This window comes from Pleurodeles waltl, chromosome 12 (assembly GCF_031143425.1).
Source record: "Pleurodeles waltl isolate 20211129_DDA chromosome 12, aPleWal1.hap1.20221129, whole genome shotgun sequence".
In the NCBI taxonomy this organism is placed as follows: domain Eukaryota; kingdom Metazoa; phylum Chordata; class Amphibia; order Caudata; family Salamandridae; genus Pleurodeles; species Pleurodeles waltl.
In genome coordinates this window covers 1,286,155-1,310,975 of record NC_090451.1, presented here as the reverse complement: position 1 = coordinate 1,310,975, position 24,821 = coordinate 1,286,155, and the positions used below count along the sequence as shown (strand labels likewise).

The 24,821-nt window shown below is 40.3% G+C and overlaps 8 non-coding genes across 8 annotated transcripts; all 8 read right to left on the bottom strand.

Moving 5' to 3' along the window:
- Positions 1-1,146: 1,146 nt before the first annotated feature.
- TRNAL-AAG (transfer RNA leucine (anticodon AAG)) lies at positions 1,147-1,228 on the bottom strand. Its single transcript has one exon. It is a non-coding gene; the product is annotated as a tRNA-Leu (tRNA).
- Positions 1,229-1,733: 505 nt separating this feature from the next.
- Positions 1,734-1,815, bottom strand: TRNAS-GCU (transfer RNA serine (anticodon GCU)). The gene has a single exon. It is a non-coding gene; the product is annotated as a tRNA-Ser (tRNA).
- A 4,653-nt stretch (positions 1,816-6,468) lies between these two features.
- Positions 6,469-6,550, bottom strand: TRNAL-AAG (transfer RNA leucine (anticodon AAG)). Its single transcript has one exon. It is a non-coding gene; the product is annotated as a tRNA-Leu (tRNA).
- Positions 6,551-7,055: 505 nt separating this feature from the next.
- Positions 7,056-7,137, bottom strand: TRNAS-GCU (transfer RNA serine (anticodon GCU)). The gene has a single exon. It is a non-coding gene; the product is annotated as a tRNA-Ser (tRNA).
- A 4,654-nt stretch (positions 7,138-11,791) lies between these two features.
- Positions 11,792-11,873, bottom strand: TRNAL-AAG (transfer RNA leucine (anticodon AAG)). Its single transcript has one exon. It is a non-coding gene; the product is annotated as a tRNA-Leu (tRNA).
- A 505-nt stretch (positions 11,874-12,378) lies between these two features.
- TRNAS-GCU (transfer RNA serine (anticodon GCU)) lies at positions 12,379-12,460 on the bottom strand. Its single transcript has one exon. It is a non-coding gene; the product is annotated as a tRNA-Ser (tRNA).
- A 4,644-nt stretch (positions 12,461-17,104) lies between these two features.
- Positions 17,105-17,186, bottom strand: TRNAL-AAG (transfer RNA leucine (anticodon AAG)). Its single transcript has one exon. It is a non-coding gene; the product is annotated as a tRNA-Leu (tRNA).
- A 505-nt stretch (positions 17,187-17,691) lies between these two features.
- On the bottom strand, positions 17,692-17,773 carry TRNAS-GCU (transfer RNA serine (anticodon GCU)). Its single transcript has one exon. It is a non-coding gene; the product is annotated as a tRNA-Ser (tRNA).
- Positions 17,774-24,821: the final 7,048 nt, after the last annotated feature.

Sequence of the window (24,821 nt, the reverse complement as noted above, 5' to 3'; positions counted from 1 at the left end):
GGTGTGCATAAGATGTACTAATTGTTAATGTTGCCTGAAAGAATCCTTTAACTAACTTTATGCTATAGTACTTAGCTACCCCACTCACATCCTCTATGATAGGCACATTAGAAAACACAAGATCATGATTTGAGTAAAAATATTGAATCTCTTCCTGGTTATAGAATCTTGTTAGTAACAGACTACAACGTATCCCATATGTTAATGACAGTCTATGATAGGTAACCCCCTCTTGTACCGAAACAGGAATCTGTGTACACACAAAACAATCTTTTGCATCCATTGTGTCAACATACTCACTCAGCAAGCGATAGAAAACATCAGTGGATAGTTCCCCTTTCGAGTTAGTTCCCTCATGCAAGTATCTTGTATCCAGCTCAAACCTCTCCCAGGCTGTTAGTGCAGTGGTAGTCTCAGGAATTGTAGCATTGTTAGTCCCACTTTTATCCATTAGTGTCATACTCACAACCACGACCCTAATGAATATTTATTACATGATTCTTTTTTGCAAAAGTATTTGGTTCAAGTAAACTTAAAGTGTTGGGATTCAAGCCCACGGCTCCAGAGAGACTGGAGCACTAAATCTAGCCAGTTTAGCCTGCTCAGCCACACTACCTCACATCTACAAGCTCACAACTATAGTAACTTGGCCAAACACTGTGGACACCCGCTGTGGTGACCTGGCTATGCAGGGTAACGCAGCATTCACCGACAGTTGAGCGAGTTACAGGTTGAAAGCAAAGTATAATAACTGTCTGCATATAATATATGTCTTTCCTTATTTATTCTTCTTCCCCATTGTATGTTTGCTCTCTGCTTTAGAAACGCGAGCTGTCATCACTGCAAGGAAACGTATCACACAGCGTTCTACTGTTTACACTCACTGAACTTTCAGCATCACAGTGACCCCTCTCGTCGCCTCTATAGTTAGACTTCAAGACAGCTGGTTTGTTTACCGATACAATTCTTGTCACCTTAGGTTGTGGTTTTTTAAAATAAGAAGGCTCGGTCCCACTGTCTGGCTACCCTTATATATATATGTCACCTCTTTACATAGTCTCACCTCTCGCTATGTGGATCGTAGGTGCAGAAGGCAGAGAGTGAGACACTGATGCAGACAAAATACGTTTGTGAGCTGAAAAATACTGGCAGCGGTGGGATTCAAACCCACGCCTCCAAAGAGACTGGAGCCTTAATCCAGCACCTTAGACCGCTCGGCCACACTACCCTGTGCAAACCTGTTTCTGTAAGCTTTCTGAAGTGAGATGTTCTGTTGTATCGGGGAGTTGGAGAATAAGGGTGTATAGCCTGTGAAGTGATCCTAGGAAAGTCAACGGCAACAGCAGCAGGCACGTGATACATTCAGTAGGTCAGGATTGGCCCCGGGCCATGGGAGGTGTCAGGGAGCGCCAGTCCTGAGAGTCCGTAGGAAGACAACCCTTACATTGGCGTCCCGCACGCGCTGCTTCTCTTTCTTTAAGGATAAGGAATCAAACTATCTACGTCCCTCAACTTACCAACCCTCCGCCTCAGGAAAGATTTTGTGATTCATGAGCAGAACCCGGCTGGCGCTGTTTACAGTAATGCCTAAGCACAGTACTCAACTGAGCGGTGTTTCCAAACTGAGCCGTTGTACTGCCGGAAATACCATGGGATATGTCATTTAACTTTCACATAAAATAGGGTTAACCCAGCCCTACCACATACTAAAAACTGAAGACGGAACAATAAACCAACGAGGATGGGATTTGAACCAACGCGCGCAGAGCACAATGGATTAGCAGTCCATCGCCTTAACCACTCGGCCACATCGTCTTCAAAACACCATGTTTCAGGAGTACAAAATATGGTAGCCAAAATGTGTTCTATTAGGTGATAGTTGTCTAAACATAATAAAGAGCATATATTTGCAGATTGTTATGGTAACTTGTTGTCTTCAGCTTTGCTCTATACGACCTTGTTGTCCATCCCTACTTCAGCTTGAATTTATATGTTAAACGTAATGTAATCATGAAAATTACATTTTCCAAACGTGTTCTATCCATATGTGATGTACTATCATACTATCCTCAAGTGAGCTAAGATTGCTTTCATTCAGTTGTATGTGGATTTAAAGTGCAATATCATACAAATATTGTACTGGTATGGCGCTTTCGAGTCTCTAGGTGTCAGTTATTGGTGGTGTGCTTACATGTCAACATTAGGCTGCAAATAGTACACAATTAAGGAAAACTGCCTTCCTATTTAATGTGCATTGTTCTGCAAAAAGTTTTAAGTAGGAGAAAGTAAAACTTAGTTTATAAAACCACCTAAACTGGGAGTATTGCCGCTACAGCTATGACACTTCAGTTTAAAAACGTACGTGCATCAACAAGAAATATTTTTGAGCTAAATAAATTGCTGTCCGACTACTCACGTAATGCATAAAACTGAGGCAGTCGTAATTACAATACATTGAAGTAATATTTTGGTAGTTTTTGTTGACGATGACTCCGCAGCAAGCGATCAGATTACTTTTTATTAGTGAAGGCGCGTCAGAGCCTTGATAATAAACTTACAAGGAGACACGCCTAGGTCGATGAACCTTTTAGACCAGGTTCGGGGACTTCCCAGTACGAGATGTCTTTTGGCATCACAAATCAATAGATCAATATCTCAACAACAATCGCAATAACTAATCAGCATGCTAATCAATAACCTTTAATGAGAGTCAATAAAATGAACACACCATGATCTTTCAGTCATGAATAACCACACCAATTTAGTTTAGTGTTAGGATATTTATTTCCCTACTGGTTACAATCTAAAGTCATTTCTGTTAATCTCATCAGCAATTCATCTCATTAGTAACTCTTCAGATTTGCAATTAGAAATGCAATTAATCAATGCATAGAGAATATTCACTCAGTATTAACACATAATTATTAAGAAGCAACTTAGCAAAGTCTCAGTAGTGCATGGTTCAACAAAGCAAGAACTCAGTCATTTGTCTATTTGCGTCAGATTTTAGTGAACACCTTAAATAACCTCGTATTAGAATCAGCATGTTGGGCTTCATGCAAAACAATTTAGCAAACACAAATTTGGAAAACATCTAACTATGGCCTCTATCAAAGAGCAGTTGGTACCTAGAAAGAAAAGGCAAACAGACAATTACAATTTTCATCAGATAGTTACCCATCCAACGGATCAGCAAACAGGGTCAGTCTTCGTCCTCGGGACATCAGTCGTTTGCATCATCAGCAAAGAAAGGACAGGGCAAAGTATCAGTATGGCATAGCTAAGGAACAAGAACTTCCCTCATATAGAGGAGAAGTAAGTATCAGGTAAGGAATAAGTAAAGGGTGGTTTAGAGTAACAGGACGAACAAACGGCAAAGTCTCAAACGAAATGGCCTAAATGGCTCAGTAGAATGGCAAAGAATGGCTTGGAGTGGAATGTCCAATAAATGCCTGATTTCTCCTCGGGTCATGTGGTTAAATCAAAACTGTCTAATTTACTCCTAATTCCTCAATGGATAATCATTGGTGCATCGCCATCTCTGTCCAATAATCTTCACCAGAGTTTTACACAAACCACAGTTCTCATGTCGTTGATTGGCCCATGTTATTGACGTTTTCATCGGTTGGAATGTCAGGTAAGAAAAGTTACATTTTACGCTACAGTCAGTAGTTCCATTGTTTTCTCCTACTCCAGGCAGCCTTGCACCTGTTACAAATTACACTGTTGCATTCAGCAAGAATGTCTCCTTGAGCAAGTTTGGTCCCATGAGAAAGAATTTACTACAGCTACACACATCTCTAGCTTCTGGGAAAGTACAGTTTCATGTCCTTCAGGAAAATAGCACATTGCACGTTAGAAAAAGACAGTTTAATATGAGACCAGGCAGCTAGGCACAGACCTTCGCTAAACTAAGGCCTACTGCTTAATGAACAAACTCCTAATACATAACTCCAATTTTGATATGTTAATACAAATTAAAAACATTAGTACATAATTAATTCAGCATTAATAACTTTCATTAGTCTTCGTATACATTGGTAGCCACTCCCCGAAAGCACATTTCAAACGTGTGCATTATTTCTACGTTAACACATTTTTTATGCAGCTTCATTTCACAATATATTGTAAGCTTTTCATGTTAATATTAATTTTAAAAGACACACTCCAGCAATCCCTCCTCTGATGACTCTTGTCATCACACAAATCTTCCCTACTAATTTTACATACTAAAATTCCCTCATATCAATCTCTTCCCTTCTTGGTTTCCCCTTTGATCTTGCCCTGAATAATTTTTCCCTTTGTTTTTCTTCCCTCCTCCTATTATTTTTCACCATCTTCAATTTTATTCTTTTACTAATTTTACATGCCACCCATGATCCAAATAAGCAATCTATAACAATCAATATCCCCTGTATTATTTTAGACAATATCCCATGCCAAATGTTACTAATCCAATTTCCCACTGAAGCATATCCTTTCCCAACCTTTTTCCAAACACCTGGTTCTTTCAAATCATTCAAGTCCGTACTATCCCTAGTCAAGTTAGTAAGCATACTTCTAATCTCATTACTATTATCTGGTATGTAAGCGCAACAATTACACCCATTGAGCAATCTACAAACTCTGCCATTTTTCACTAAAAGAATGTCTAAAGCAAGCCTGTTTTGAAGAGTCATAGCCCCCTCCGCAGCAAGTTCAGTATCCATCAGGAGTATAGCCCCTGAAAAGTTTGTCAGCATGTTATCCTCAATAGTACACAACTTTTGAATCTTTATGGAGTTCATAATAACTCCCACTGAAGAAATTATCGTCCCAAATATGTCTCCTACTACACCAGCAGCAGTCTCTTTCTTATGTCTAGTACGATGTAATTCAGACAATTTTGGTAACCTTTTCAAATTGTCAAGTTGATATATCTTTGGGAAAACTATCCCCAAATAACATGTCCCATACTATCCCTTTGGAAGACGGTAATAAGCATTAAGTCCACATATATAAAAAATCCCGTGGATTGCTGGATCCTGTCCATTTAACATGAACGTCCATTTACTCTGAAACAAAAACACACGCTTACATTCACTCATTCCCACAAACACATTGTCATAGTATGATTTGGTCTTGGATATGCAAAGCTTTCCTACATGTAGTGCGTCTAAAGCTAACTTCCCTTGTTCTCTAATTGCACTATAACCGTCACTACTAGCAAAGGCCCGTTGCTGTAATCCTTTCTCTAGTTTACCCTTCAATGCCCTTCTTCTCTCTTCCGTGTGATCTAAAAAGGTTTTCTCTACAGGTGTAAGCAAACATGTCAAATTATTGTGGTGTGCCTAAGATGTACTAATTGTTAATGTCGCCTGAAAGAATCCTTTAACTAACTTTATGCTATAGTACTTAGCTACCCCACTCACATCCTCTATGATAGGCACATTAGAAAACACAAGATCATGATTTGAGTAAAAATATTGAATCTCTTCCTGGTTATAGAATCTTGTTAGTAACAGACTACAACGTATCCCATATGTTAATGACAGTCTATGATAGGTAACCCCCTCTTGTACCGAAACAGGAATCTGTGTACACACAAAACAATCTTTTGCATCCATTGTGTCAACATACTCACTCAGCAAGCGATAGAAAACATCAGTGGATAGTTCCCCTTTCGAGTTAGTTCCCTCATGCAAGTATCTTGTATCCAGCTCAAACCTCTCCCAGGCTGTTAGTGCAGTGGTAGTCTCAGGAATTGTAGCATTGTTAGTCCCACTTTTATCCATTAGTGTCATACTCACAACCACGACCCTAATGAATATTTATTACATGAACCTTTTTTGCAAAAGTATTTGGTTCAAGTAAACTTAAAGTGTTGGGATTCAAGCCCACGGCTCCAGAGAGACTGGAGCCTAAATCTAGCCAGTTTAGCCTGCTCAGCCACGCTACCTCACATCTACAAGCTCACAACTATAGTAACTTGGCCAAACACTGTGGACACCCGCTGTGGTGACCTGGCTATGCAGGGTAACGCAGCATTCACCGACAGTTGAGCGAGTTACAGGTGAAAAGCAAAGTATAATAACTGTCTGCATATAATATATGTCTTTCCTTATTTATTCTTCTTCCCCATTGTATGTTTGCTCTCTGCTTTAGAAACGCGAGCTGTCATCACTGCAAGGAAACGTATCACACAGCGTTCTACTGTTTACACTCACTGAACTTTCAGCATCACAGTGACCCCTCTCGTCGCCTCTATAGTTAGACTTCAAGACAGCTGGTTTGTTTACCGATACAATTCTTGTCACCTTAGGTTGTGTTTTTTTTAAATAAGAAGGCTCGGTCCCACTGTCTGGCTACCCTTATATATATACGTCACCACTTTACATAGTCTCACCTCTCGCTATGTGGATCGTAGGTGCAGAAGGCAGAGAGTGAGACACTGATGCAGACAAAATACGTTTGTGAGTTGAAGAATACTGGCAGCGGTGGGATTCGAACCCACGCCTCCAAAGAGACTGGAGCCTTAATCCAGCGCCTTAGACCGCTCGGCCACACTACCCTGCGCAAACCTGTTTCTGTAAGCTTTCTGAAGTGAGATGTTCTGTTGTATAGGGGCGTTGGAGAATAAGGGTGTATAGCCTGTGAAGTGATCCTAGGAAAGTCAACGCCAACAGCAGCAGGCACGTGATACATTCAGTAGGTCAGGATTGGCCCCGGGCAATGGGAGGTGTCAGGGAGCGCCAGTCCTGAGAGTCCGTAGGAAGACAACCCTTACATTGGCGTCCCATACGCGCTGCTTCTCTTTCTTTAAGGATAAGGAATCAAACTATCTACGTCCCTCAACTTACCAACCCTCCGCCTCAGGAAAGATTTTGTGATTCATGAGCAGAACCCGGCTGGCGCTGTTTACAGTAATGCCTAAGCACAGTACTCAACTGAGCGGTGTTTCCAAACTGAGCCGTTGTACTGCCGGAAATACCATGGGATATGTCATTTAACTTTCACATAAAATAGGGTTAACCCAGCCCTACCACATACTAAAAACTAAAGACGGAACAATAAACCGACAAGGATGGGATTCGAACCCACGCGTGCAGAGCACAATGGATTAGCAGTCCATCTCCTTAACCACTCGGCCACCTCGTCTTCAAAACACCATGTTTCAGGAGTATTAAATATGGTAGCCAAAATGTGTTCTATTAGGTGATAGTTGTCTAAACATAATAAGGAGCACATATTTACAGATTGTTATGGTAACTTGTTGTCTTCAGCTTTGCTCTATACGACCTTGTTGTCCATCCCTACTTCAGCTTGAATTTATATGTTAAATGTAATGTAATCATGAAAATTACACTTTCCAAACGTGTTCTATCCATATGTGATGTACTATCACACTACCCTCAAATGAGCTAAGATTGCTTTAATTCAGTTGTACGTGGATTTAAAGTGCAATATCATACAAATATTGTACTGGTATGGCGCTTTCGAGTCTCTAGGTGTCAGTTATTGGTGGTGTGCTTACATGTCAACATTAGGCAGCAAATAGTACACAATTAAGGAAAACTGCCTTCCCATTTAATGTGCATTGTTCTGCAAAAAGTTTTAAGTAGGAGAAAGTAAAACTTAGTTTATAAAACCACCTAAACTGGGAGTATTGCCGCTACAGCTATGACACTTCAGTTTAAAAACGTACGTGCATCAACAAGAAATATTTTTGCGCTAAATAAATTGCTGTCCGACTACTCACGTAATGCATAAAACTGAGGCAGTCGTAATTACAATACATTGAAGTAATATTTTGGTAGTTTTTGTTGAAGATGACTCCGCAGCAAGCGATCAGATTACTTTTTATTAGTGAAGGCGCGTCAGAGCCTTGATAAGTAAACTTACAAGGAGACACGCCTAGGTCGATGAACCTTTTAGACCAGGTTCGGGGACTTCCCAGTACGAGATGTCTTTTGGCATCACAAATCAATAGATCAATATCTCAACAACAATCGCAATAACTAATCAGCATGCTAATCAATAACCTTTAATGAGAGTCAATATAGTGAACACACCATGATCTTTCAGTCATGAATAACCACACCAATTTAGTTAAGTGTTAGGATATTTATTTCCCTACTGGTTACAATCTAAAGTCATTTCTGTTAATCTCATCAGCAATTCATCTCATTAGTAACTCTTCAGATTTGCAATTAGAAACGCAATTAATCAATGCATAGAGAATATTCACTCAGTATTAACACATAATTATTAAGAAGCAACTTAGCAAAATCTCAGTAGTGCATGGTTCAACAAAGCAAGAACTCAGTCATTTGTCTATTTGCGTCAGATTTTAGTGAACACCGTAAATAACCTCGTATTAGCATCAGCATGTTGGGCTTCATGCAAAACAATTTAGCAAACACAAATTTGGAAAACATCTAACTATGGCCTTTATCAAAGAGCAGTTGGTACCTAGAAAGAAAAGGCAAACAGACAATTACAATTTTCATCAGATAGTTACCCATCCAACGGATCAGCAAACAGCGTCAGTCTTCGTCCTCGGGACATCAGTCGTTTGCATCATCAGCAAAGAAAGGACAGGGCAAAGTATCAGTATGGCATAGCTAAGGAACAAGAACTTCCCTCATATAGAGGAGAAGTAAGTATCAGGTAAGGAATAAGTAAAGGGTGGTTTAGAGTAACAGGGCGAACAAACGGCAAAGTCTCAAACGAAATGGCCTAAATGGCTCAGTAGAATGGCAAAGATTGGCTTGGAGTGGAATGTCCAATAAATGCCTGATTTCTCCTCGGGTCATGTGGTTAAATCAAAACTGTCTAATTTACTCCTAATTCCTCAATGGATAATCATTGGTGCATCGCCATCTCTGTCCAATAATCTTCACCAGAGTTTTACACAAACCACAGTTCTCATGTCGTTGATTGGCCCATGTTATTGACATTTTCATCGGTTGGAATGTCAGGTAAGAAAAGTTACATTTTACGCTACAGTCAGTAGTTCCATTGTTTTCTCTTACTCCAGGCAGCCTTGCACCTGTTACAAATTACACTGTTGCATTCAGCAAGAATGTCTCCTTGAGCAAGTAGGGTCCCATGAGAAAGAATTTACTACAGCTACACACATCTCTAGCTTCTGGGAAAGTACAGTTTCATGTCCTTCAGGAAAATAGCACATTGCACGTTAGAAAAAGGCAGTTTAATATGAGACCAGGCAGCTAGGCACAGACCTTCGCTAAACTAAGGCCTACTGCTTAATGAACAAACTCCTAATACATAACTCCAATTTTGATATGTTAATACAAATTAAAAACATTAGTACATAATTAATTCAGCATTAATAACTTTCATTAGTCTTCGTATACATTGGTAGCCACTCCCCGTGGGCACATTTCAAACGTGTGCATTATTTCTACGTTAACACATTTTTTATGCAGCTTCATTACACAATATATTGTAAGCTTTTCATGTTAATATTAATTTTAAAAGACTCACTCCAGCAATCCCTCCTCTGATGACTCTTGTCATCACACAAATCTTCCCTACTAATTTTACATACTAAAATTCCCTCATATCAATCTCTTCCCTTCTTGGTTTCCCCTTTGATCTTGCCCTGAATAATTTTTCCCTTTGTTTTTCTTCCCTCCTCCTATTATTTTTCGCCATCTTCAATTTTATTCTTTTACTAATTTTACATGCCACCCATGATCCAAATAAGCAATCTATAACAATCAATATCCCCTGTATTATTTTAGACAATATCCCATGCCAAATGTTACTAATCCAATTTCCCACTGAAGCAAATCCTTTCCCAACCTTTTTCCAAACACCTGGTTCTTTCAAATCCTTCAAGTCCGTACTATCCCTAGTCAAGTTAGTAAGCATACTTCTAATCTCATTACTATTATCTGGTATGTAAGCGCAACAATTACACCCATTGAGCAATCTACAAACTCTGCCATTTTTCACTAAAAGAATGTCTAAAGCAAGCCTGTTTTGAAGAGTCATAGCCCCCTCCGCAGCAAGTTCAGTATCCATCAGGAGTATAGCCCCTGAAAAGTTTGTCAGCATGTTATCCTCAATAGTAGACAACTTTTGAATCTTTATGGAGTTCATAATAACTCCCACTGAAGAAATTATCGTCCCAAATATGTCTCCTACTACACCAGCAGCAGTCTCTTTCTTATGTCTAGTACGATGTAATTCAGACAATTTTGGTAACCTTTTCAAATCGTCAAGTTGATATATCTTTGGGAAAACTATCCCCAAATAACATGTCCCATACTATCCCTTTGGAAGACGGTAATAAGCATTAAGTCCACATATATAATAAATCCCGGGGATTGCTGGATCCTGTCCATTTAACATGAACGTCCATTTACTCTGAAACAAAAACACACGCTTACATTCACTCATTCCCACAAACACATTGTCATAGTATGATTTGGTCTTGCATATGCAAAGCTTTCCTACATGTAGTGCGTCTAAAGCTAACTTCCCTTGTTCTCTAATTGCACTATAACCGTCACTACTAGCAAAGGCCCGTTGCTGTAATCCTTTCTCTAGTTTACCATTCAATGCCCTTCTTCTCTCTTCCGTGTGATCTAAAAAGCTTTTCTCTACAGGTGTAAGCAAACATGTCAAATTATTGTGGTGTTCATAAGATGTACTAATTGTTAATGTCGCCTGAAAGAATCCATTAACTAACTTTATGCTATAGTACTTAGCTACCCCACTCACATCCTCTATGATAGGCACATTAGAAAACACAAGATCATGATTTGAGTAAAAATATTGAATCTCTTCCTGGTTATAGAATCTTGTTAGTAACAGACTACAACGTATCCCATATGTTAATGACAGTCTATGATAGGTAACCCCCTCTTGTACCGAAACAGGAATCTGTGTACACACAAAACAATCTTTTGCATCCATTGTGTCAACATACTCACTCAGCAAGCGATAGAAAACATCAGTGGATAGTTCCCCTTTCGAGTTAGTTCCCTCATGCAAGTATCTTGTATCCAGCTCAAACCTCTCCCAGGCTGTTAGTGCAGTGGTAGTCTCAGGAATTGTAGCATTGTTAGTCCCACTTTTATCCATTAGTGTCATACTCACAACCACGACCCTAATGAATATTTATTACATGAACCTTTTTTGCAAAAGTATTTGGTTCAAGTAAACTTAAAGTGTTGGGATTCAAGCCCACTGCTCCAGAGAGACTGGAGCCTAAATATAGCCAGTTTAGCCTGCTCAGCCACGCTACCTCACATCTACAAGCGCACAACTATAGTAACTTGGCCAAACACTGTGGACACCCGCTGTGGTGACCTGGCTATGCAGGGTAACGCAGCATTCACCAACAGTTGAGCGAGTTACAGGTGAAAAGCAAAGTATAATAACTGTCTGCATATAATATATGTCTTTCCTTATTTATTCTTCTTCCCCATTGTATGTTTGCTCTCTGCTTTAGAAACACGAGCTGTCATCACTGCAAGGAAACGTATCACACAGCGTTCTACTGTTTACACTCACTGAACTTTCAGCATCACAGTGACCCCTCTCGTCGCCTCTATAGTTAGACTTCAAGACAGCTGGTTTGTTTACCGATACAATTCTTGTCACCTTAGGTTGTGGTTTTTTAAAATAAGAAGGCTCGGTCCCACTGTCTGGCTACCCTTATATATATACGTCACCACTTTACATAGTCTCACCTCTCGCTATGTGGATCGTAGGTGCAGAAGGCAGAGAGTGAGACACTGATGCAGACAAAATACGTTTGTGAGTTGAAAAATACTGGCAGCAGTGGGATTTGAACCCACGCTTCCAAAGAGACTGGAGCCTTAATCCAGCGCCTTAGACCACTCAGCCACACTACCCTGTGCAAACCTGTTTCTGTAAGCTTTCTGAAGTGAGATGTTCTGTTGTATAGGGTAGTTGGAGAATAAGGGTGTATAGCCTGTGAAGTGATCCTAGGAAAGTCAACGCCAACAGCAGCAGGCACGTGATACATTCAGTAGGTCAGGATTGGCCCCGGGCCATGGGAGGTGTCAGGGAGCGCCAGTCCTGAGAGTCCGTAGGAAGACAACCCTTACATTGGCGTCCCGCACGCGCTGCTTCTCTTTCTTTAAGGATAAGGAATCAAACTATCTACGTCCCTCAACTTACCAACCCTCCGCCTCAGGAAATATTTTGTGATTCATGAGCAGAACCCGGCTGGCGCTGTTTACAGTAATGCCTAAGCACAGTACTCAACTGAGCGGTGTTTCCAAACTGAGCCGTTGTACTGCCGGAAATACCATGGGATATGTCATTTAACTTTCACATAAAATAGGGTTAACCCAGCCCTACCACATACTAAAAACTAAAGACGGAACAATAAGCCGACGAGGATGGGATTCGAACCCATGCGTGCAGAGCACAATGGATTAGCAGTCCATCGCCTTAACCACTCGGCCACCTCGTCTTCAAAACACCATGTTTCAGGAGTACAAAATATGGTAGCCAAAATGTGTTCTATTAGGTGATAGTTGTCTAAACATAATAAAGAGCATATATTTACAGATTGTTATGGTAACTTGTTGTCTTCAGCTTTGCTCTATACAACCTTGTTGTCCATCCCTACTTCAGCTTGAATTTATATGTTAAATGTAATGTAATCATGAAAATTACACTTTCCAAACGTGTTCTATCCATATGTGATGTACTATCACACTACCCTCAAATGAGCTAAGATTGCTTTAATTCAGTTGTACGTGGATTTAAAGTGCAATATCATACAAATATTGTACTGGTATGGCGCTTTCGAGTCTCTAGGTGTCAGTTATTGGTGGTGTGCTTACATGTCAACATTAGGCAGCAAATAGTACACAATTAAGGAAAACTGCCTTCCCATTTAATGTGCATTGTTCTGCAAAAAGTTTTAAGTAGGAGAAAGTAAAACTTAGTTTATAAAACCACCTAAACTGGGAGTACTGCCGCTACAGCTATGACACTTCAGTTTAAAAACGTACGTGCATCAACAAGAAATATTTTTGCGCTAAATAAATTGCTGTCCGACTACTCACGTAATGCATAAAACTGAGGCAGTCGTAATTACAATACATTGAAGTAATATTTTGGTAGTTTTTGCTGACGATGACTCCGCAGCAAGCGATCAGATTATTTTTTATTAGTGAAGGCGCGTCAGAGCATTGATAAGTAAACTTTCAAGGAGACACGCCTAGGTCGATGAACCTTTTAGACCAGGTTCGGGGACTTCCCAGTACGAGATGTCTTTTGGCATCACAAATCAATAGATCAATTTCTCAACAACAATCGCAATAACTAATCAGCATGCTAATCAATAACCTTTAATGAGAGTCAATAAAGTGAACACACCATGATCTTTCAGTCATGAATAACCACACCAATTTAGTTAAGTGTTAGGATATTTATTTCCCTACTGGTTACATTCTAAAGTCATTTCTGTTAATCTCATCAGCAATTCATCTCATTAGTAACTCTTCAGATTTGCAATTAGAAATGCAATTAATCAACGCATAGAGAATATTCACTCAGTATTAACACATAATTATTAAGAAGCAAATTAGCAAAGTCTCAGTAGTGCATGGTTCAACAAAGCAAGAACTCAGTCATTTGTCTATTTGCGTCAGGTTTTAGTGAACACCTTAAATAACCTCGTATTAGCATCAGCATGTTGGGCTTCATGCAAAACAATTTAGCAAACACAAATTTGGAAAACATCTAACTATGGCCTCTATCAAAGAGCAGTTGGTACCTAGAAAGAAAAGGCAAACAGACAATTACAATTTTCATCAGATAGTTACCCATCCAACGGATCAGCAAACAGCGTCAGTCTTCGTCCTCAGGACATCAGTCGTTTGCATCATCAGCAAAGAAAGGACAGGGCAAAGTATCAGTATGGCATATCTAAGGAACAAGAACTTCCCTCATATAGAGGAGAAGTAAGTATCAGGTAAGGAATAAGTAAAGGGTGGTTCAGAGTAACAGGGCGAACAAACGGCAAAGTCTCAAACGAAATGGCTCAGTAGAATGGCAAAGAATGGCTTGGAGTGGAATGTCCAATAAATGCCTGATTTCTCCTCGGGTCATGTGGTTAAATCAAAGCTGTCTAATTTACTCCTAATTCCTCAATGGATAATCATTGGTGCATTGCCATCTCTGTCCAATAATCTTCACCAGAGTTTTACACAAACCACAGTTCTCATGTCGTTGATTGGCCCATGTTATTGACGTTTTCATTTGTTGGAATGTCAGGTAAGAAAAGTTACATTTTACGCTACAGTCAGTAGTTCCATTGTTTTCTCCTACTCCAGGCAGCCTTGCACCTGTTACAAATTACACTGTTGCATTCAGCAAGAATGTCTCCTTGAGCAAGTAGGGTCCCATGAGAAAGAATTTACTACAGCTACACACATCTCTAGCTTCTGGGAAAGTACAGTTTCATGTCCTTCAGGAAAATAGCACATTTCACGTTAGAAAAAGGCAGTTTAATATGAGATCAGGCAGCTAGGCACAGACCTTCGCTAAACTAAGGCCTACTGCTTAATGAACAAACTCCTAATACATAACTCCAATTTTTATATGTTAATACAAATTAAAAACATTAGTACATAATTAATTCAGCATTAATAACTTTCATTAGTCTTCGTATACATTGGTAGCCACTCCCCGTGGGCACATTTCAAACGTGTGCATTATTTCTACGTTAACACATTTTTTATGCAGCTTCATTACACAATATATTGTAAGCTTTTCATGTTAATATTAATTTTAAAAGACTCACTCCAGCAATCCCTCCTATGATGACTCTTGTCATCACACAAATCTTCCCTACTAATTTTACATACTAAAATTCCCTCATATCAATCTCTTCCCTTCTTGGTTTCCCCTTTGATCTTGCCCTGAATAATTTTTCCCTTTGTTTTTCTTCCCTCCTCCTATTATTTTTCGCCATCTTCAATTTTATTCTTTTACTAATTTTACATGCCACCCATGATCCAAATAAGCAATCTATAACAATCAATATCCCCTGTATTATTTTAGACAATATCCCATGCCAAATGTTACTAATCCAATTTCCCACTGAAGCAAATCCTTTCCCAACCTTTTTCCAAACACCTGGTTCTTTCAAATCCTTCAAGTCCGTACTATCCCTAGTCAAGTTAGTAAGCATACTTCTAATCTCATTACTATTATCTGGTATGTAAGCGCAACAATTACACCCATTGAGCAATCTACAAACTCTGCAATTTTACACTAAAAGAATGTCTAAAGCAAGCCTGTTTTGAAGAGTCATAGCCCCCTCCGCAGCAAGTTCAGTATCCATCAGGAGTATAGCCCCTGAAAAGTTTGCCAGCATGTTATCCTCAATAGTAGACAACTTTTGAATCTTTATGGAGTTCATAATAACTCCCACTGAAGAAATTATCGTCCCAAATATGTCTCCTACTACACCAGCAGCAGTCTCTTTCTTATGTCTAGTACGATGTAATTCAGACAATTTTGGTAACCTTTTCAAATCGTCAAGTTGATATATCTTTGGGAAAACTATCCCCAAATAACATGTCCCATACTATCCCTTTGGAAGACGGTAATAAGCATTAAGTCCACATATATAATAAATCCCGGGATTGCAGGATCCTGTCCATTTAACATGAACGTCCATTTACTCTGAAACAAAAACACACGCTTACATTCACTCATTCCCACAAACACATTGTCATAGTATGATTTGGTCTTGGATATGCAAAGCTTTCCTACATGTAGTGCGTCTAAAGCTAACTTCCCTTGTTCTCTAATTGCACTATAACCGTCACTACTAGCAAAGGCCCGTTGCTGTAATCCTTTCTCTAGTTTACCCTTCAATGCCCTTCTTCTCTCTTCCGTGTGATCTAAAAAGCTTTTCTCTACAGGTGTAAGCAAACATGTCAAATTATTGTGGTGTGCATAAGATGTACTAATTGTTAATGTCGCCTGAAAGAATCCTTTAACTAACTTTATGCTATAGTACTTAGATACCCCACTCACATCCTCTATGATAGGCACATTAGAAAACACAAGATCATGATTTGAGTAAAAATATTGAATCTCTTCCTGGTTATAGAATCTTGTTAGTAACAGACTACAACGTATCCCATATGTTAATGACAGTCTATGATAGGTAACCCCCTCTTGTACCGAAACAGGAATCTGTGTACACACAAAACAATCTTTTGCATCCATTGTGTCAACATACTCACTCAGCAAGCGATAGAAAACATCAGTGGATAGTTCCCCTTTCGAGTTAGTTCCCTCATGCAAGTATCTTGTATCCAGCTCAAACCTCTCCCAGGCTGTTAGTGCAGTGGTAGTCTCAGGAATTGTAGCATTGTTAGTCCCACTTTTATCCATTAGTGTCATACTCACAACCACGACCCTAATGAATATTTATTACATGAACCTTTTTTGCAAAAGTATTTGGTTCAAGTAAACTTAAAGTGTTGGGATTCAAGCCCGCTGCTCCAGAGAGACTGGAGCCTAAATATAGCCAGTTTAGCCTGCTCAGCCACGCTACCTCACATCTACAAGCGCACAACTATAGTAACTTGGCCAAACACTGTGGACACCCGCTGTGGTGACATGGCTATGCAGGGTAACGCAGCATTCACCAACAGTTGAGCGAGTTACAGGTGAAAAGCAAAGTATAATAACTGTCTGCATATAATATATGTCTTTCCTTATTTATTCTTCTTCCCCATTGTATGTTTGCTCTCTGCTTTAGAAACACGAGCTGTCATCACTGCAAGGAGACGTATCACACAGCGTTCTACTGTTTACACTCACTGAACTTTCAGCATCACAGTGACCCCTCTCGTCACCTCTATAGTTAGACTTCAAGACAGCTGGTTTGTTTACCGATACAATTCTTGTCACCTTAGGTTGTGCTTTTTTAAAATAAAAAGGCTCGGTCCCACTGTCTGGCTACCCTTATATATATACGTCACCACTTTACATAGTCTCACCTCTCGCTATGTGGATCGTAGGTGCAGAAGGCAGAGAGTGAGACACTGATGCAGACAAAATACGTTTGTGAGTTGAAAAATACTGGCAGCGGTGGGATTCGAACCCACGCCTCCAAAGAGACTGGAGCCTTAATCCAGCGCCTTAGACCGCTCGGCCACACTACACTGTGCAAACCCGTTTCTGTAAGCTTTCTGAAGTGAGATGTTCTGTTGTATAGGGGAGTTGGAGAATAAGGGTGTATAGCCTGTGAAGTGATCCTAGGAAAGTCAACGCCAACAGCAGCAGGCACGTGATACATTCAGTAGGTCAGGATTGGCCCAGGGCCATGGGAGGTGTCAGGGAGCGCCAGTCCTGAGAGTCCGTAGGAAGACAACCCTTACATTGGCGTCCCATACGCGCTGCTTCTCTTTCTTTAAGGATAAGGAATCAAACTATCTACGTCCCTCAACTTACCAACCCTCCGCCTCAGGAAAGATTTTGTGATTCATGAGCAGAACCCGGCTGGCGCTGTTTACAGTAATGCCTAAGCACAGTACTCAACTGAGCGGTGTTTCCAAACTGAGCCGTTGTACTGCCGGAAATACCATGGGATATGTCATTTAACTTTCACATAAAATAGGGTTAACCCAGCCCTACCACATACTAAAAACTAAAGATGGAACAATAAACCAACGAGGATGGGATTCGAACCCTCGCGTGCAGAGCACAATGGATTAGCAGTCCATCGCCTTAACCACTCGGCCACCTCGTCTTCAAAAACACCATGTTTCAGGAGTACAAAATATGGTAGCCAAAATGCGTTCTATTAGGTGATAGTTGTCTAAACATAATAAAGAGCATATATTTACAGATTGTTATGGTAACTTGTTCTCTTCAGCTTTGCTCTATACGACCTTGTTGTCCATCCCTACTTCAGCTTGAATTTATATGTTAAATGTAATGTAATCATGAAAATTACACTTTCCAAACGTGTTCTATCCATATGTGATGTACTATCACACTACCCTCAAATGAGCTAAGATTGCATTAATTCAGTTGTACGTGGATTTAAAGTGCAATATCATACAAATATTGTACTGGTATGGCGCTTTCGAGTCTCTAGGTGTCAGTTATTAGTGGTGTGCTTACATGTCAACATTAGGCAGCAAATAGTACACAATTAAGGAAAACTGCTGTAGGAAAGTCCTCCTTTTTTGCCTGATCACCCCCACTCTTTTTGGATAGGTACTGGTGGTTACTGACTCTTGGCTGTGCCCTGGGTACTGCTTACCAGTCCCAGGGCCAGTGCTCTGTGTAAAATGGATATGCAAATTAGGCTAATTATAATTGGCTAAGTTAACCTACCTATAAGTCCCTAGTATATGGTAGGGCATGTAGGTTTAGGGACCACAGCATAGGTGGTGCACACCTAGGTGCACTGCTGAGGTGCCCAGTGTCATTTTAAAAGCAAGCCTGCCTTGCTGGCTGCTTTTAAATTAAAGTTATATGCAAATTCGACTTTGGAATTAAAGGTACTTCCAAAGTCTTAAACTACCTTCTTTTTACATATAAGTCACCCCTAAGGTGTGCCCTATGTGCCCCTAGGGCTGGGTGCCATGTAACTATAAGCAGGGACTTTATAAAAATAGATTTATAAGCCCTGGTGAGGTAAAAACAGCCAAATTCGTTTTTCCCTCATTGAAGTAAATGGCCTTCATAGGCTAAAATGGGCAGACTTTATTTTAAATTTTAAAGTCTCCTTAAATGTTACATACCAAGAATTTGGTATCAAATTAATTGTTGTAATACATCCCACAACTTCCAGTTGTTGGATTTAATATAACTTGTTCAGGTAAAAAGTTTAGACTTTACCTAAAAAGTTGCCAATTTCAGCTCTGCATTGTTTTTGCTGCTGTGCTCTGATTGGCCAGCCTGCAGCAGCTTCTGCCAGGCTACCTTGATGAGGTGTGAAGTGGCCTGACTTCACACAAAGGAATGTGCTTGGGGGAGAGAATCTCCCCTCAGCAGATGGTGAGGCAGGAAGGGGGAGGGCGGCCAAACTGGTCTTCAAAGGCAGAGAAGGACATTTGGAGCACCCAGCAACACCCCCACATCCTGCAACCCCAGACAATTAGGTGCCCCCTTGATTAGATTAGGAGAGGGCAGGAGAGGGGTGTGTTTATGATTTTTAGCCACACCAGTGGGTGGGCTCAGCCAGATATATCCTCCAAAAATCAGATTCATCCATTTTGGATTTTTAGAGACTGTTGCCTTCTGGGATGGATTTTGCCACACTTCCCAGGAAGTGGTCATCACAGGGGGACGACCCTGTCCCTGATTGGAGAACCAGGACCCCCCTGCTTTTCACCCAGGAGCAAGGATAAAAGTGGCAGACCTGCACCCACACCTGAGATCCCCACCAAATTTCAAGAAGAAAGAACTTAAGGAGAAGAAGGACTGCCCTGCTGGACCCCTGGCCTGCACCTGGACCCTGCACTCAGAAGGACTGCACCAGCTGCACACTTGGGCTTCACCACAAGAAGGACTTTGCCTGGCTTCAACTGGTTCAAGGAGGGACTCCCTGTTTGCTACAGGTGAAAAATTGCTAAACCAGAGTCCCCTGCACCAACTCCTGAAAAAAGAGACCAGTTGACCACTGCCCAGTGGCCAGAAAGGAGTTTGCGCCAGGTGCATTCTGGGACTTCAAGTCCGCACCCCCCAAGGACCATCACAGAACTTCTGGACCCTTGGGGTGAGCTGTGGACCCCAAAAGAACCTTAAAAGAACATCTGGGAGAAGCCCCAGAAGTTTGGAAAAGATTTGAGAAATTTTGAAAAAAAGCTCCATAAAGTGACCGACCCGACGCGGAAATTCTAGCCGGCTTGCCTCAACCGCGACCCGGCCTGACTTCGTGGTTCGTCCCGGTAAAGAAAAACATCAGAAAAAAAGACTACGTCCGAAGGTAAAAAGTTGACCGGGACCTCCCAGCCATCGTATCCGAGAAGGGCTCCACGGACGTCGGATCAAGATCCAGGTTTACCCCGGTCGAAGGATTTTCATCTCGAAAAAACGACTAAGTCCGAAGGTAAAAATCACCACCGAGGAAACCGACTTCGCGTATCCGGACAAGGGCTCTAGGAGGTCGGATTCAACTGGCAGGTTCGTCCCGGTGAAGAAAAACTTCAAAAAAAGAGACTAAGTCAGAAGGTAACTTTTTAACCGAGGCCTCCCGCGACTTGTAGCCGAGCAGGGCTCCATCGCGGTCGGCCTGAAACTTTGACTTTGCCCCGGTCCTGGTGCAACCAGATGACCCGATTGGCGCTTTTTGTTTCTAAGCGCTAGAAAAATAATAATACTTTAAAAATTCATATCTCCGGTTCCCCTGAACCAATTTTATTCGTTTTTGTGTCATTTTAAAGATAAAAATATAAACTATTTTTATAAATTGGTTTTGGATTTTTAAACTGTTTCCTGTGTTTTATTTAATTACTGTTTTGTGATATTTGAATGCTTTACACACTGTCTCCTAAGTTAAGCCTTGACGCTCGTTGCCAAGCTACCAAGGGTTGAGCTGGGATTAATTTACTGAGACCTAACTGTACCTAATTGGAGGTTAGTGGCTTGTTGCTAGGTGTAGGTACCTACCTGCCCTTACCAATAACCCATTTTCCAACAACTGCCTTCCCATTTAATGTGCATTGTTTTGCAAAAAGTTTTAAGTAGGAGAAAGTAAAACTTAGTTTATAAAACCACCTAAACTGGGAGTATTGCCGCTACAGCTATGACACTTCAGTTTAAAAACGTACGTGCATCAACAAGAAATATTTTTGCGCTAAATAAATTGCTGTCCGACTACTCACGTAATGCATAAAACTGAGGCAGTCGTAATTACAATACATTGAAGTAATATTTTGGTAGTTTTTGTTGACGATGACTCCGCAGCAAGCGATCAGATTACTTTTTATTAGTGAAGGCGCGTCAGAGCCTTGATAAGTAAACTTACAAGGAGACACGCCTAGGTCGATGAACCTTTTAGACCAGGTTCGGGGACTTCCTAGTACGAGATGTCTTTTGGCATCACAAATCAATAGATCAATATCTCAACAACAATCGCAATAACTAATCAGCATGCTAATCAATAACCTTTAATGAGAGTCAATAAAGTGAACACACCATGTTCTTTCAGTCATGAATAACCACACCAATTTAGTTAAGTGTTAGGATATTTATTTCCCTACTGGTTACAATCTAAAGTCATTTCTGTTAATCTCATCAGCAATTCATCTCATTAGTAACTCTTCAGATTTGCAATTAGAAACGCAATTAATCAATGCATAGAGAATATTCACTCAGTATTAACACATAATTATTAAGAAGCAACTTTGCAAAGTCTCAGTAGTGCATGGTTCAACAAAGCAAGAACTCAGTCATTTGTCTATTTGCGTCAGATTTTAGTGAACACCTTAAATAACCTTGTATTAGCATCAGCATGTTGGGCTTCATGCAAAACAATTTAGCAAACACAAATTTGGAAAACATCTAACTATGGCCTCTATCAAAGAGCAGTTGGTACCTAGAAAGAAAAGGCAAACAGACAATTCCAATTTTCATCAGATAGTTACCCATCCAACGGATCAGCAAACAGCGTCAGCCTTCGTCCTCGGGACATCAGTCGTTTGCATCATCAGCAAAGAAAGGACAGGGCAAAGTATCAGTATGGCATAGCTAAGGAACAAGAACTTCCCTCATATATAGGAGAAGTAAGTATCAGGTAAGGAATAAGTAAAGGGTGGTTTAGAGTAACAGGGCGAACAAACTGCAAAGTCTCAAACGAAATGGCCTAAATGGCTCAGTAGAATGGCAAAGAATGGCTTGGAGTGGAATGTCCAATAAATGCCTGATTTCTCCTCGGGTCATGTGGTTAAATCAAAGCTGTCTAATTTACTCCTAATTCCTCAATGGATAATCATTGGTGCATCGCCATCTCTGTCCAATAATCTTCACCAGAGTTTTACACAAACCACAGTTCTCATGTCGTTGATTGGCCCATGTTATTGACGTTTTCATCGGTTGGAATGTCAGGTAAGAAAAGTTACATTTTACGCTACAATCAGTAGTTCTATTGTTTTCTCCTACTCCAGGCAGCCTTGCACCTGTTACAAATTACACTATTGCATTCAGCAAGAATGTCTCCTTGAGCAAGTAGGGTCCCATGAGAAAGAATTTACTACAGCTACACACATCTCTAGCTTCTGGGAAAGTACAGTTTCATGCCCTTCAGGAAAATAGCACATTGCACGTTAGAAAAAGACAGTTTAATATGAGACCAGGCAGCTAGGCACAGACCTTCGCTAAACTAAGGCCTACTGCTTAATGAACAAACTCCTAATACATAACTCCAATTTTGATATGTTAATACAAATTAAAAACATTAGTACATAATTAATTCAGCATTAATAACTTTCATTAGTCTTCGTATACATTGGTCGCCACTGCCCGTGGGCACATTTCAAACGTGTGCATTATTTCTACGTTAACACATTTTTTATGCAGCTTCATTACACAATATATTGTAAGCTTTTCATGTTAATATTAATTTTAAAAGACACACTCCAGCAATCCCTCCTCTGATGACTCTTGTCATCACACAAATCTTCCCTACTAATTTTACATACTAAAATTCCCTCATATCAATCTCTTCCCTTCTTGGTTTCGCCTTTGATCTTGCCCTGAATAATTTTTCCCTTTGTTTTTCTTCCCTCCTCCTATTATTTTTTGCCATCTTCAATTTTATTCTTTTACTAATTTTACATGCCACCCATGATCCAAATAAGCAATCTATAACAATCAATATCCCCTGTATTATTTTAGACAATATCCCATGCCAAATGTTACTAATTCAATTTCCCACTGAAGCAAATCCTTTCCCAACCTTTTTCCAAACACCTGGTTCTTTCAAATCCTTCCAGTCCGTACTATCCCTAGTCAAGTTAGTAAGCATACTTCTAATCTCATTACTATTATCTGGTATGTAAGCGCAACAATTACACCCATTGAGCAATCTACAAACTCTGCCATTTTTCACTAAAAGAATGTCTAAAGCAAGCCTGTTTTGAAGAGTCATAGCCCCCTCCGCAGCAAGTTCAGTATGCATCAGGAGAATAGCCCCTGAAAAGTTTGTCAGCATGTTATCCTCAATAGTAGACAACTTTTGAATCTTTATGGAGTTCATAATAACTCCCACTGAAGAAATTATCGTCCCAAATATGTCTCCTACTACACCAGCAGCAGTCTCTTTCTTATATCTAGTACGATGTAATTCAGACAATTTTGGTAACCTTTTCAAATCGTCAAGTTGATATATCTTTGGGAAAACTATCCCCAAATAACATGTCCCATACTATCCCTTTGGAAGACGGTAATAAGCATTAAGTCCACATATGTAATAAATCCCGGGGATTGCTGGATCCTGTCCATTTAACATGAACGTCCATTTACTCTGAAACAAAAACACACGCTTACATTCACTCATTCCCACAAACACATTGTAATAGTATGATTTGGTCTTGGATATGCAAAGCTTTCCTACATGTAGTGCGTCTAAAGCTAACTTCCCTTGTTCTCTAATTGCACTATAACCGTCACTACTAGCAAAGGCCCGTTGCTGTAATCCTTTCTCTAGTTTACCCTTCAATGCCCTTCTTCTCTCTTCCGTGTGATCTAAAAAGCTTTTCTCTACAGGTGTAAGCAAACATGTCAAATTATTGTGGTGTGCATAAGATGTAGTAATTGTTAATGTCGCCTGAAAGAATCCTTTAACTAACTTTATGCTATAGTACTTAGCTACCCCACTCACATCCTCTATGATAGGCACATTAGAAAACACAAGATCATGATTTGAGTAAAAATATTGAATCTCTTCCTGGTTATAGAATCTTGTTAGTAACAGACTACAACGTATCCCATATGTTAATGACAGTCTATGATAGGTAACCCCCTCTTGTACCGAAACAGGAATCTGTGTACACACAAAACAATCTTTTGCATCCATTGTGTCAACATACTCACTCAGCAAGCGATAGAGCACATCAGTGGATAGTTCCCCTTTCTAATTAGTTCCCTCATGCAAGTATCTTGTATCCAGCTCAAACCTCTCCCAGGCTGTTAGTGCAGTGGTAGTCTCAGGAATTGTAGCATTGTTAGTCCCACTTTTATCCATTAGTGTCATACTCACAACCACGACCCTAATGAATATTTATTACATGAACCTTTTTTGCAAAAGTATTTGGTTCAAGTAAACTTAAAGTGTTGGGATTCAAGCCCACGGCTCCAGAGAGACTGGAACCTAAATCTAGCCAGTTTAGCCTGCTCAGCCACGCAACCTCACATCTACAAGCTCACAACTATAGTAACTTGGCCAAACACTGTGGACACCTGCTGTGGTGACCTGGCTATGCAGGGTAACGCAGCATTCACCGACAGTTGAGCGAGTTACAGGTGAAAAGCAAAGTATAATAACTGTCTGCATATAATATATGTCTTTCCTTATTTATTCTTCTTCCCCATTGTATGTTTGCTCTCTGCTTTAGAAACGCGAGCTGTCATCACTGCAAGGAAACGTATCACACAGCGTTCTACTGTTTACACTCACTGAACTTTCAGCATCACAGTGACCCCTCTCGTCGCCTCTATAGTTAGACTTCAAGACAGCTGGTTTGTTTACCGATACAATTCTTGTCACCTTAGGTTGTGGTTTTTTAAAATAAGAAGGCTCGGTCCCACTGTCTGGCTACCCTTATATATATACGTCACCACTTTAC